The sequence below is a fragment of the Xenopus tropicalis genome, chromosome 7, assembly GCF_000004195.4.
Source record: "Xenopus tropicalis strain Nigerian chromosome 7, UCB_Xtro_10.0, whole genome shotgun sequence".
Taxonomy (NCBI): Eukaryota; Metazoa; Chordata; class Amphibia; order Anura; family Pipidae; genus Xenopus; species Xenopus tropicalis.
In genome coordinates this window covers 49170451-49185927 of record NC_030683.2, presented here as the reverse complement: position 1 = coordinate 49185927, position 15477 = coordinate 49170451, and the positions used below count along the sequence as shown (strand labels likewise).

General features: G+C 35.9%; 1 protein-coding gene across 22 annotated transcripts in view; it reads right to left on the bottom strand.

Moving 5' to 3' along the window:
- Nucleotides 1–15477, bottom strand: part of ldb3 (LIM domain binding 3) — a 108119-nt gene that overhangs the window by 84326 nt on the left and 8316 nt on the right. The gene's annotated exons all lie outside the window — the stretch shown is intronic.

The window sequence follows — 15477 nt, the reverse complement described above, 5'->3', positions numbered from 1 at the left end:
ATGGCTGAATTAAGGTTATTCAATGTCATTTTTGGACTCCATACAAATGCTACTGCGTGTCTTTAGTCAACCAATAATTTATTTTATCATTTGAGCAATCAAAACAGATCTGATCTATCCTTGTGGGGTCAGATTTAGTCAAAAGATACCCATAAAGATTTCATTTATATTGAATGTTTTGAGCAAAACAACATGCAAGGCACAGATTCTATAGATCTGATGTTTGTATGTATAACTTTATTTATAAAATGCTACTAGGATATGCAGAGTATACAGTTTTACAATATAGACCCAGAGAGGACAAACATTATAGTAAAGAAATAAATAAAGATTAGGTAATAACAGGTGCAATGTGGTCAGAGACACAGTAGAAAGGAAGTCGCTGCAATGTAAAACTTACAATCTAACTTAAATAAGTTTGTAGATATCTGAATATTGCATTACTTAATCCATGCTACAGTGGAATGGTTTATTACATTATTTCAACAGAAGTTTGGTTTATAGTGTTTTTTTTTTTTAAACTATTACTGCTACTTTCAAAATTTTTATAACTTTTTATAACTTTTCCTGACAACCAAAAAGATCTGTTTTATCCCATAATAGGCCCAATGTGTAGTGATAGCTTATCAGCATTTGAACAACATAATGAGCATTTTCTCACACCCAGGGGAGAAAGGCATTTCGTTCTCGATGCTATATTTGTACATGGAAGAATGCTTGGCAGTGTGCAGAGCTCTCCTATGTCCTTTTAGGCTCTCTCTATGAGGTAGAATATCTAGGGCACCTACTATGTCATACTATAGACAACTGGATTATGCAGTGGTTATTATTAAAGTGAAAGACTGTCATCCTAATTTAGTTGGCATTTAGTAGGCATAATAAAACCCATCAGCTAGGCTCTTGGTAAATTTGACATTTCTTTGTTTTTTTTATTACTTCTCAATGACTATTCCCTATCTACAAAAAAAATGTCCAAATTTAAAGGGAATACCAACTAAGATATAATTAATCCTTACTGGAGCCAAATCTATCCTATGTTTAAATGATTTTTTAGTATTTGAGAACACTAAGGGGCACATTTACAAAAGCACGAACGCTCGAGCGTTCATGCGAATGCTCCGAGTGTATTTTCGCCGATTTTTTCGGGCGTCTGCACAACTTTTTCGTACGCTGCACGACTTTTTCGGATGTTTGCACGAAAAAATCGGAAAGGTTTTACCGCTGTTTACAATTGTTCGGTACGAAAATTTCGCGACTTTCGGATCGCCAATACGATATTATCGTGACTAATACGATTTTTTCGTAAGCATTTTCGTGATATTTGCGATCTTCCGAAATTTTTGTTTCCAATACGATTTTTTCCCATTCGTGATTCAGATTCGTGGATTAGTAAATGTGCCCCTAAGTAATGATATTCATTGAGCTAGACATTAAACCTAACATTAGTAATGGTACAGGTATGGGATCCGTTATCCGGAAACCCGATATCCAGAAAGCTCCGAATGATGGAAAGCCTGTCTCCCATAGACTCCATTTTAATCAAATAATTCAGATTTTTAAAACTGATTCCCCTTTTCTCTGTAAAAATAAAACAGTACTTTGTATTTGATCCAAACTAAGATATAATTAATCCTTACTGGATGCAAAATAATCCTATTGAGTTTAATTCATGTTTTATTGAGTTTTTAATAAACTTAAGGTATGAAGATCCAAATTAAGGAAAGACCCCTTATCCGGAATACCCTTGGTCCGGAGCATTCTGGATAATGGGTCCTATACCTGTACTGCAAAAAACTGGTGGTAGAGGAATTTTGTGTGACCCTGCATTGCTGCTGTCAATAAGCAGTGATGTCAAGCTCCAAATAACAACAGAAAGGGCCATGATGGCAACCTATAGCACTTCTGCAACATTTCTCAAGTGACTGACTCCTCTCAATGGCAAACCCTTTGGGGAATAGTTCTCACTTTTTGTACTCAAATTTCTGGCATTTGAAAATATTGTTTCCTAAAATGTATGTGTTTTAACTCTAGTGAGGTACTGAAGCCTTTTCTAGAAGTGTTGCTGTTAAACAAGGTTTACAGAAAATACATTTAGTTAAGAACAGATGAGTATTGTGCTACAGAATTACACCAGATAACCCTAACCTTATGGACATGCTATTAGAAGACCACTATGTAGGTTAGGGCCTACACGTTATACAGAATACAGATTCAATGAAAGAAGTAGTAAGGATTTAATTTCCCATTTATGAACATGTTTCTACCATATGCAAGCAGTGTTTCAGGGGTAGTTCACTTTTACCATTGTATAAACATTATTATTTGGCACCAAACATAAGTGAGAACATCATACACATTTAGGATTTTAGGAATCACCTGGTAAATTTGTTCAGTGCAATATCCATTCTCTACATTCATGGTATACAGGTATGGGACCTGTTAATTATAATGTTCGGAACCTGGGGTTTTCTGGATAAGGGGTCTTTCCATAATTTGGATCTCTACCATTTGAATCTACCTTAAGGGGGGGCATTTACTAACCTGTTACTTTTTTGGGTTAGAGTTTTTGACAACAAAAAAGTTGCGACTTTTTGGAGATTTCAAAAACCATATTCCAAAAACTCTCCACCTAAAACCTGTTGAGGTCATGTAGAAATCAGTGGCAGATGTCCCTTCCCTGGAAAATGTTTCTTTGTTTCGAATTTTTCAAGTTTTTCAAATTTCTGAAGCTGGTTTTTGTGTGACAATTCGGGCAATTATTGGGCAACAAGTTAAAAAAAGTTTTGCATGTATTTATTCACTTTGAATTTTTTGATAAATGTCTGACATTCGTGGAAACAAGTTTATTCGTGGTTTAAAAAAAATGAAAACAAGATCAAGTTTTAGTGAATCTGCCACTAGGTATACTATAAAATCATTTAAACATTAAATAAACCCAAAAAAATTGTTTACCTTCCAAAAAGTATTCATTTTTATCTTAGTTACCATCAAGTACAAGGTACTGTTTTACTGTTACAGTAATTTTAAAAATTAGAATTATTTGCTTATAATTGAATCTGTGGGGGGATGGCGTTCCTGTAAGTCAGAGCTTTCTAGATAACAGGTTTCCAATTCCCATGTCTATACTTCACATGTAAGATTGTAAGCTCTTGCGAGCAGGTCCCTCTGTATTACTCTGTATACCCTTCTTTGTTGAACTTTTTAAGATCCCTGTTTGTTCAAATTTATTGTGAATCTCTGCGTAATTTGCTGGCCCTATATAAATATATGATGATTATGATTTAAGACTGAGCTTTAGTTCATGTTCCGAATTGCACACCAGCAGAGCCAAGGGCAGACCATAAAGTGAAACCCTGTTTAGCTTTAAAATTACAGAAATAAAATCCATAATGCATAAGACTTGTGTTATTATATGCTACAAATATACTAATTAGCCTCAAGTAGCGTGCAGTTGGCTGAATAAACTGAAATTATGCTCAATTCTAAATCTGTGCCCCCTTAAATGCACCTTAATACAGAAATACCAAGACATATGCAGTGTTGATACAACGATATTCATCAGCAAGTTTTTCTTTTGCAAAGTTACCAAGCAGTTATCTGTACACCTTTGTGAGTGTTGGGAAGTCTACTAATAACCTGATTGTACAGCATGTTACCACTATGTGACCATCAGTCCACCTTTAACCTTTAAAGTGTTGTTTACAGACCATTGGTCATGGCCAAAACTTAATGATGCAACAGCCAAATAAAACTGAATTAACTAATTAAATGCTACCTGACAGTATGATATAATTAATATTAGTGCAACCATAAACTGTGCACTGAGAAATGACCCAACTGACATTCTGTATCTTTATCTTCTGTCTGTGCAGGGTAATGGATGCATCAAACAGGAATCTGAGCAGGGCATGTCTTCGGTTTAAAATGTCCTGTACTCATCAAGCATTCCAGAAGGGTTATGTAAATGGCTCACAGGTCCAAAATAGATTCCTGTACACCAGGGTACATTAAAAATAGAGAGCAAGGATTTTGATATTCATGTCACCCTCTAAATTAAAATGCAGTAAAGCCCAGAATGAAGTTGCAACGAAAAGCCAATTCAAGGAAAAGTTAGGCATTGTAAAATACAAAATGTTGACGACTGTAAGAGATTATAACATATCCTAAAATATATAATAACACTGGCTTTAAAAAAAGATACATAAAATCACACATGGTTCCTGTCCTTCTGGAGCCTACAATAAAAATGTCCCTTTTTGCAATCACCCTATTGCTGTAAGACAGCAATGCAATCCTCTGTAGCATAGATAGAAGCAATTAAATCAAAGGTGGCCAGTGTAAGGGAACCTTAAGACCAAAGGAAATATTTTTAATGGCTTGTAGTGGTGATGAAAACACCCTCTACCCATCACTGATCACTTTCCACTGACATTAATAGGAATCACTGTGAGTGTTACTCATAACAGCTATTACCTGAAACTGTGCCAATGCACTAACTCCCCATGCAGGGTGACTTGCCTCACTTCCCAATCACACCAATGGGTAGAAATCTGTGATGGGTGGCGGGTGTTTTGATCATATCCAGAGCATACATACATAAATAATTATGTATAATATACATATCCAGTTATTAGGCTAGCAGACTAATGTAAAAAGAATGGATGAATATGTCAACTGGTAAGGTCCTGCCTGCTGTTAAATTGAATGTAGGTGCTGGTTTACTACAATATACACATACAATATAACATACACATTATCCAGACATGTTAGTATCCTGAGTAGCGATTAAAAGTTAATGTTCATACTGAATTGGACATTCTTATTTGATATGGATCCAGGAATGTCAGGTCTTGCTGGTTCCACTTCATTTGTGCTTATGATGCCAAGTCTTACATACCTAAAAGTTCTGTTTATCGGCTTGAATGACAGATGGGGTTTCTTCCAGTTCTTTGACATATAACTAGAAGTACATTATCAGTTTCATTTAACTGCAGTGAGTAACTGATAAAGAGAAACTACGTTCCAATCTAAATTTGTGCCCCCTTTAGATGAACCTTTGGAGAGCAATACCAAGATTTATACAGGGCTGATACAGCGATATTCATAGGAATACATACATTACCTTTATTTATACCATTTGTATGTTGATAATTGCTATGAAATTATATATTCTGACTTTACTGATCAGTTTCAACTTCATGTTCAAAATACACATTGTAGGGCTGATTGTATTTTCTACTATTTTCTACTGGTTAGAAAAGAAATAAAAGAAAAGACATGTTTGGCTGCTTAAGCACATATTTTCATAGATTTCTGTATGTCTTTACAATGCCCTCCTGTCAATTTAAAATGACAAAAAACACAGTCATCACCCAGTGTCATTTGGGTATAGGCAGTTGATATTTGCTGAACATGGTTAAGGCCAAGCTAACAATGCCCTACTGACAGTCTGCCATACATGAAAATCCAAATCAGAATGTAAAGGTTTGGGGGGAATGACCCAATGGATATGGCATGATCTGAATTTGGGGATGGTCATGAAGTTACACTGGTATGGGCAGATATATGTAGATAAAAATGAAACAGACCAGTGCTCCTTATGTTTGTCCATAGCCTGCACCAAGCAATACAATAATGGTCATTCTAACATGTATATAGCAACTTTTATGAACCACAAGCTAGAAAATGTATCTTAAAGGGTAAATAACTGTTACAAATCTATGTATATCTTTATTTATAAAGTGCTACTGAGCGCTTAACGGTTTTATTGTACAGTAATGAAACTAACAGGGGTATAAAACACTACAATACAATACAAATAACTATGTACAGCTGTGTGTATATATATATATATATATATATATATATACACACATAGTGATATAAAGGAGGGAAGAGGGCCTAGTACAATATATAATCTAAGGAAAGCATATACAGTAATGCTTGAAATGTTGTAAACCCTTTTACATTTTGAGTATTTCTGCATAAATATTACCTAAAACTTGATCTGTTTTTTCACGCTAAGTTCTAAGAACCCAGTTAAGCAAATTGTCAAAAAAATTATATTGGTCCATTTATTCATTAAGGAAAAATTATCCAAAGGGTGATTACGTCAGTAAGATAATACTCAGGTGTAAGTGTGGGAGGCTCTGACTGATATAAACACCAGAGATCTAGCTCTCCAAAAATTACATCACTGTCCACCTACATTTGCTGAGGACCACAGAGGTAAATCATAAGGCTATTGGAAGAATGTTCTTGGATGGATGAGACAAATTAAAACTTTTTGGCTTGAATAAAAGGTAAACAGTGCATTTCAGCAGAAGAACCTTATCCAAACATGATGATGACACGTGAAACATGATGGTGGCAGTATTATGGCTTTGGGCCCGCTTTGCTACCATTGGCTCTGAATTGTGATTGTAGCAGCAAATTCTGCAGGAAAATATTAAGGTATCTGTCCACAAACTGAAGCACAAGGGAAAGTGGGTCATGTAGCAACACAGCAGTCCTAAACACACAAGTCAAATTACAAAACAATGGGCAAAACAGAAGAAAGTTAATGATTTCGAATGGCCAAGTCAAAGTCCTGACCTTAAATGTTGTGCGAGTATCTGTAGCCAGCATTTCATAAAAGTACACCAACTTCCCTGAGTTGAAGCTGTTCTGAAGGGAGAAATGGGCAAATATTCTTTCAAGCCAATGCACGCGGGGAAAGGGGAACACCCCTTACTTAAAGCAAAGGTTCACAAACATATGCCACATACAAATACGTAGTTTGGGATTATTTTCCTAAATGAATAAATGAACAAGTAATGTTTTTGATCACTGCCTGTAAAGTGTTTTATATGTTGCAGTAACTATTCTTATTCTTCTGGATTACAAGGTATTTTCCCCTTACAAAGGGGAAATTGCCAATGGACAACATTTTGCTCCATCTGACATTTCCCTAAAGGATCTTTATGCTTTCAAAAAATCTTTTGTTGCTGCGCAGGCCACCACACCCTGTCACAGCAGTGGACAAAGTGAAGTCAGAGATGGCAAGTTCAGTGCTCACTACTCAGTGAGTGGAGTCATTTCTATGACTATAGTTGTAGCCACAGGTTACATTATATTGACACATTTTTAACAGTTCCAAAGGGGGTAATTTGCACAAAATATTTAAAATCTTCCTGTTGCCAGACAATGTTCATCCCTAATTCCTAAAGTCCTAATTCCCTGTTGTCAGACAATGACTAATTTCATGTGTGCTATGGACCCTTTGACACTGCATGATAATTTGGATAAAAAATGTGACAAAATAAGGAACAGAGTATCTAGGTCATAAACTGCTGTCCAAATTTCAAAATTTCAAAATGAGCATAGGACAAATCTATTTTGTTGATTAAGGAAACTTTGCCCTATGTTAAAGATATGTAAATGATTGTTACATATGTATACATTTCCATATTCCCCATAGCAATCAGTGGTTTACATTTCTAAATAAGCCATTTTTAAATGGCCATAATTAAGAATTAAGCTGGCCATGCACAGATTAATAAAAGCTGGCAATTCATTCCCTTCAGTCTGAATTGGTAATTTATTGGCCTGTGCATCTGGCTCACCAACTGGCCTCCCCAGCCTCTTTAGATCATATGATGCAATCTTTGGTCCCCAGGCTTAGCTTAATTTGGCCCAGTGCATGAGTGGCCTCCACCCTGTTAAGACAATACCCACTAAGCCTCACTCAGGAGATCCACTTGCATGAATTGTTAGAACTATCAAGCTACATTTTTTTCTTCCATCAAAGGACATATTTTGCCATGACTAATTCTAGATTAATATACATGACATTTGTTGCTTATGTTTACTTCTGTAGCAGGGATTTTTTCATCTGAAATGATTTCAGGACTATGTGGTCACTGCTTAAAAATAATATTAGGGGCAGATTTACTAACTGTCCTTACCATTCATAAATAACTAATAAAGTAGACTGATTCTGTGTTAGTACTCATATTGAGGTGAGTGGATAATTTAAGTGTACCAAATCATTAAGCCCCTGTTCATCTGCACTGTGTTGCACTGTGAGGATAAGCAATTCAGTGATGTTGGAGCCCAGCAGTACCATATCACACATAACAGAATGGAGTTTGATAGCACTGAGTAGTCAAATAGATTTTGTTGAACTCAATATTACTCAATTTCTGCCATGACCCTTGCCGGTTGCTGAGAGGGGAACCTTAATCAGTGGTTTCATTTTGCTATGTTCAGTTTCTTTCTTAATGTGGCTCTAGGAACTGACCCACATACTTGGGTGACACACATTTTTATATTGCTTAATAATCAAAACAATGCTCTCAGCTAAAAAAAACAAAAGTGTATTATGTTAACTCATGAATCTATGCATGAAATTTCCTCGGGATATAAAATTACCTATCAAGAGAAGGTATTTTCTTTTTAGATTTCATAATTTGCCCAGTCTTCTCTGTTCAAGAATTTGCCTGCCCACTGCCCTGCCATGCTGCACTACTCCCCACCACCATGTATATTATGCTAATGTTTCTGTAAAGCCGTAGTTTTATTCTGCTTTAAACAAGGGCTAAATTAAATACATGCCCACTTAAAAAAATATTTTTAGATAAGAGGTGACACGTCCCCTTTAAATTCCATAATGGATTTACATTAATCTTTTTATTAGTATGCTAATCTCTTTACATAATAAATGGGATATTCTAGATAATGTTTATGAAAACTAATTTTGCTTTATCCCACATAACTATTTAAGGGCTGCAAGGAAGTTATTTTTAAACACCACTTCTCTAGAAGGATTTGCACAGGGTCTCAAGCAGAAGAGTCTGGATATTAATTTCACTAGAAGCAAATATAATGATAGTAACATCCCTTTCTGAGATAGTTAACATCACCATTGGGACCAAAGGAGTGTAACTCAACCTTACCCTATAACTGCCATTTCACTTTCTAAACCAGCTGTAAACCAGGATTATCAGATTGTGTCTGTGATAACTTGACAGCTAGATACAAACTGTAAAAAAAAAAAAAAAAACTTCAGAAGAATTTGCCTCTCGTTTATTTTTAGATGGGGAACAACACTAACTATACTCTCTCTTAGGGGAGCACACAAATGTTCTTTCACCTGTCACTGTTTGATTGACTGTGACCTACTGCTCTGACCACCCTGGAACCTCTTTCAATTTGCTAATCACCTGAACCCAGTCTAATCCTGTGCATCTAAAATTAGGAGATAACAGAGCTTCAAAAGGACAGAGGGGGGTAAAAAGCCAATGTATGAGAGCATTTTCTTTGCTTATGCATCTGTTCATAACAAATGGCAACCAAAGAATGGAGCAACACGCTCAGTTAAAGTCACAGTGATCGTAGTACTGTTGGACTGAACATAACTTTAAATAGAAGAAGCAAATATTGTAATGATTACAGTCCTTTTGACAAAATAGTTCTTACCTATTGACAGGTTTAATGCATTCACAGGAATTGATAAAACATTAAAATGGAGTGTGGTTACTGTACACTTAGGGGCACATTTACTAACCCACGAACGGGCCGAATGCGTCCGATTGCGTTTTTTTTAGTAATGATCGGTATTTTGCGATTTTTTCGGAAATTATCGCGACTTTTTCGTTACCAATACGATTTTTGCGAAAAAACGCGAGTTTTTCGTAGCCATTCCGAAAGTTGCGCAAAATCTGGCGATTTTTTCGTAGCGTTAAAACTTGCGCGAAAAGACGTGATTTTTTCGTAGAGTTAAAACTTGCGCAAAACGTCGTTTTAACGCTACGAAAAAGGTACGACTTTTCGCGCAAGTTTTAACGCTACGAAAAAAATCGGCAGATTTTGCGCAACTTTCGGAATGGCTACGAAAAACTCGCGTTTTTTCGCGCAAGTCGTAATGGCTACGAAAAACTCGCGTTTTTCCGCGCAAATCGTATTGGTAACGGAAAAGTCGTGATAATTTCCGAAAAGTCGTAAAGGCGCCGAAAAAATCGCAAAAAATACGAAAAAGTCGCAAAATGTTCGTTTTCCAATCGGAATTTTTCCAATTCGGATTCGAATTCGTGTCTTAGTAAATCAGCCCCTTAGCCTTTATAATTTCAGTTTTAGTGACCTACATGGAAAACGAATTTGTCCATTTGTTTATCGTGTATATTAGACTTTTGTGGTCACATTATTGGCCACCTGCTACTGTCTGATACAGCAAGTGGCATTAAATGACATTTTTTCAGATGTGACTTGACCACAAAAAAGAGTGAAGTACAGTGCAAATATTTTACTACATAATTCCAGTACCAAGCCAAAGGAAGCAAAATAATTGTTGTTAAGAATTTATTTAAAAGAACTATAGCCCATAGCTTTCTCCCTTGTCTTTCATAAATTGCCAATAGCAAATCAAAAGTTATAAAGTTATAACAAATATTAAATATAATATTTTAAATATATTATAGTCTGTTTTTTCTTCATGCCTGAAAATATCCTTATTAACATAAAAAATATAGAAAACCCAATATAGGTAAAATGTAAAACCAAATGTACTTTCATATTCAATCGCAATATGTAAACTCTCTTGCTATATATATCATGTTAAATTTGGTAACATTTCATAAGGCCAAGGTGGCTGTGTAAGGGTTATGGATCCATTGCAAACCAACACAGCATTAGTGAGTATAAACCCTTTAATACAGCAACTGAAAAAATCACTATTATGCTCTGAAACTCATATTTTAAAAAAAAACAAACTACAAATTAAAGAACAAGGAGACTAAAAATTAAAATTTTTGTTTGACATTTGGATTTTTAAATGGAAATACCTATAAGCAGCAGTATACCTATTCAGTCTAGGAAATGTATAACAATGCACCTTTGAGATTTACATTGGAAATTTGAATCTTTACAAATGTTCTCTCATTTAAAAATACTGTCATAAAATTTTTGAAAAGCAGTATTCAAAACCACCTAATGCTAATGTCTCACTGTAGTTTTTCTGGGAAATCGACAATAATGCCCAGTCCTGCCTCGTGTTTGCAGTGACTCTTGGAATCCAAGTAATTGAAGGCTAAGCTGCCCTCAGCAGTGAAAGCCAAGCAAAAAACAAGCAGTAGCTGGTTTCCGATTGGCTCCAGCTGAGATACAGAACAGACAGGATGGCTGCTGGCCCCTTGCGTTTCAAGAGGAAAACAGATAAGGAAGGGAAATGTTGGTGGTGGGAACTGCAGTCTATCCCCCATATGTAATAAAAGGCACTAAGTTTGCCAGGAGCAGTAACCCATAGCAACCAGTAAGATGTTTGCATTTAAACAGGTGACAAGTAAATTATATCTGTTTATTGGTTGCTATGGGTTAATGCTCCTAGGCAACCAACCTAGTTTTATAACCATATATGTCTTGTAAATGGTACAAAAATGATATACACATTTTGAAAAGTTACAGAAGAGCTAGGCCCATACCCAACCCTCCTATGATTTATGGAGGTCAGACCGAACCCACCCAACCTGTGGGTTGTGGGCCAGTCCCCACTTCACTAATTGCGATTTAATAATAAGACAACAACCCATATTGGCTTTTTGCAAACAAACAGTGGTATTATTATTCATTATTTATATAGTGCTGTTTACATCAGTCCCTGAAAAGAATATAGGACGTGTTGAATAAAGCTGTTGCCAAACCTGAAAGAATGGCATATTGTATAAAACTGAAACTAACAGCAGGATTGAAAAGAATTGTACCAAGTTGGCCATGGATATTAAAATATCAAATATTGTAAAAGCTGTATGCTTTTGATATAACTAGGCCTCAGTAAACCCTTAACAAAAGCAAACACTTTACAGAAGATAGGACAAAACCAGAGTAAATGTACATTAACCTCTCATTTTCTACATGACTGATAACGATAAATAATAAGGCCAATATATAATGGTCCTTTAAATGTGTGGTATTTCTTGCCTAAATATTAGGTTTAACTATGGATTTTATATATCAAGGGAGATCTAAACACAAATGTGTCCAGGATAATCCTGCCCTGTTTAAAAAGTGTTGCAGTCACTCGAGGTATTAGTCTATATACTGTAGGATGATCATTTGTCCACCTGACTGAGCTGTTAATTTGCTGGTCCACATATATATATATATATATATATACATACATACATTCTCCCTCTTCTCATTACTAATGCATATATAAATAACAGAATACATTTGCCATCCACTAGTTTCAATAAACCATGGCCATAATAAAAACTTTCTGAAAAAGATCATCATTATACGCTTCAAAGAGCAGGGAAATTGACTGGGAAAGGTATGAGGTGCAGATTACAAAGGCTGGCTATTATAGTAGAAAACATCATTAACATTTTCTTTATATAATTATCATTGTGAAGCTGAAATTAACCATACTCTGCTTTGAATCTACTAAAGGCCAGAAAGGGGAATATCGTGTTACAAAGACAAACTGAACAGTCCATATTGATTACATGTTTCTCTATGAGCTGTGCCTGTAATACCTGCCTATTTTTCCTGCATGACTGCACTTAAGGAATTCTCTCCATTTAATCAGTTTCTTGTGCTTTTCTTATTCTACATAGCTCAAGCCCGTAAACAATGAAATATACGATATTAAAACTACTTTAAGCATACTAGCCACACAATGGGATTATTTCAAAATTGGAGTTTGGAATATAAATATCTTAATAGATTTAAAACAATACAGTTATTTCTAAAATCAGAATTTTTATAGGTTTCTGATTCATGCTTTGCCATAATATGGGTTTTGAAGAGATATAACTGGGGTATTTCAAAGCCCTCCCTCTGCAGGTTTCTCTAGGACAATAAGTGGCTTATTGATGCAAGGCTAGTGATCCCTTTTTGGGTAGGTAGACATATTTATATTAATACAGTCTCTAATGCTGACCCATAAGGGTTCCATAATGTCAGACCAAACTGGACCAAATTTGCCCAATATTTAATCATGTGTGGGCTGGATATAGGGCTGGATATTTATGCTTATCACATCTGCATGTCCAAGTGGTTATCTAAAACAACTGGCAAATTAAATAAAAATGTTTAGGCCTGTTCTGGTTAATTTAGTCCACCAAAGGGCATATTTGCTGTTGCAGGTTTCAGCATAATGTGCACAAAACAGGCACAAAGTTGTATGCATCAAAATGGAAATCACAAAGCTACTTGTATGTATACACACTCCTTGATAGTTCCATATTGAACCAAACTGACAGCTGCTGCACGTTGCCTTTATTACTGCATGGTTTAAAGTACAAAGCTCATGGATGCAAGCAAGTCCTCATACTTTCTGGAAACCTTTTTTGTGTTGTATCGAAACAACTAATTTGCACATAATATATGCCGTCGCTGTGCCAAGACGAATGCATTTTACATCCCACTGACACACTCCAAGTGACACTGCAACTTGTGCACAATTGGCCAAAAGAAGCAACTTTGAGTTTGCATTGGGATACTGCATGAAAGTTTAATACTATGTTCCACTTCATTCCAATTACACTGGATTTCTGGGAAATAAAGCCGCACAGTGGGTAAAAAATGTGATAGATTGTATGCACATTGTATATGCTTGTAAATGTGCCCTCATGTATTTGGTCTGCTTGTCTGCCTACCTGGCTGTTAAGGTGATTGAGCTGGTAGGAGTAGCTCTTAGGATTTCAGAAGGTAAACCAAAATAATATTGGAGTAATGTTATAAAAAATACAAAACTACCTCTATAGCAACCAATCAGCAGGAAGTATTGAATAGCTGTTTAAAAACTAACATCTGCTTGGTTGCTATGGGTAACTACACCTGGTCAAGCATAGAGACTTTTATTACATAGAGGGGGTTGTAAAATGTAGTGCAAAGTGCTTCATTTTACTCACAGTGTTGCTAAAATGTATGTGCCACAACTTGTGCACAAGTTACAGAACCTATTTCTCTTAGTCAGTGTGGGTGTGAGGAGGGCTCAGAAGTGTAAGGGGCCCAATAAGGCCCTAATTAATGAGCAATTTCAATATATCTTAGTAGAATAGGCCAACTTATTAATGTTATGGGACTCTCCTATGTATATGGTGTTAGAAACTTAATTATAGTGCAGTTAATTAGGTGCAATTCAGTTGTACAAAGCGGAAAAAGGGAACCCTGAAGTCATACCTTCTCAATGCAGTTGGAAATTCCAGGGCTCCCTTGCACCCTGTACTTTGCAGCTTGCAAGCAATTTGCACACAATTCCTCAGACCAGGATTAACAATACATTGGTGCTTGTAGCTTATAGCAGTTAGCCTGTGTAGCTGCAAATACTTTTGTGAATAGTATTTAAATGTTCACAATTTTTCAATTTGTCCTTACTTGTATGAGTTTAACCATCAAAATGCTCATCCCTTCCAACCACCTTAAATCTCATTTTTGGATAATAATTCCTCATGTGTATTTTTATTGTGGGGGTTCTGCAAAAGTTAGTTATTTCTTGCTAATACTGCAGTACTAATATGAACAGCTGGTGCTGATGCTATTTTATACATCATGCTTTTGAAAAGAGCAAAAAAAAGAAAAAAATCAATAAAAGCGAAAAATAAATCAATGCAAGTGCAACTTAACAGCTAAGAGTAACTGGGCACAACAGCTTCCCTTTATAATCAGTGACTCCCCAGTGATCTTTGAGATATTGACTGGTTTACTTGCAGGGGATCAAGCAAATAGGGCTGCTGTGCTGCAAGCCAAAAACAGCTGCAGAGAAGGAAATGGATGTTTCAAGCTGAGCTCTGCTAATGTGACAAGGAGGGATTCTCCCAGGTACCAGGAGACATGTGAAATAGGACAATAAAAGAAATACTAATTGGATAAAGGTATTTATATCAGGTCGGAGCTGGGATTCAAAATATGCCCTGGCATTAAATGTATACAGAGGCCCAAACAGCCCCCCACCAGCCCACTAAACAGTGACTGTCTATGGCATCTTACAGCAGCCCCTCTGGCATTTACCAGAACCCACAGATTGCCAATCCGGGCCTGTTGCCATCTAAATGGTGTTGAGGTTATTCCCTCAATCCTCTTTGTATTCAAATATATATCAGTCCTGAATAAGGCATTGCCAGTAAATATACCTGTGGTAAGGACTGTTGTGCAAGCTTTCTGAAACAGCATCTGTAGCACAGTAAAACGACACCCCATAAAAGTGTTGTACCTACAAACTTGTTCAGCAGCACTATGGCAAAGATATTATCACTGCTCTCATTGTTTTTAAGGAATGTATTTCAATAGTGCAGAGAAAGTGATCATTACAGCACTGCAGAATATGTTGGCGCTTTATAAATAAATGTTAATAATAATAATAATAATAACAATTACAGGGTTTCCAGATAACGGATCCCATACCTGTATTAGATCTCTAATGTCATGTCTTCTTAACTTGTAAAATAATATTTGCATATTAAACTGAAGTGTTAATTATCTCTAATAAAATCCTATATA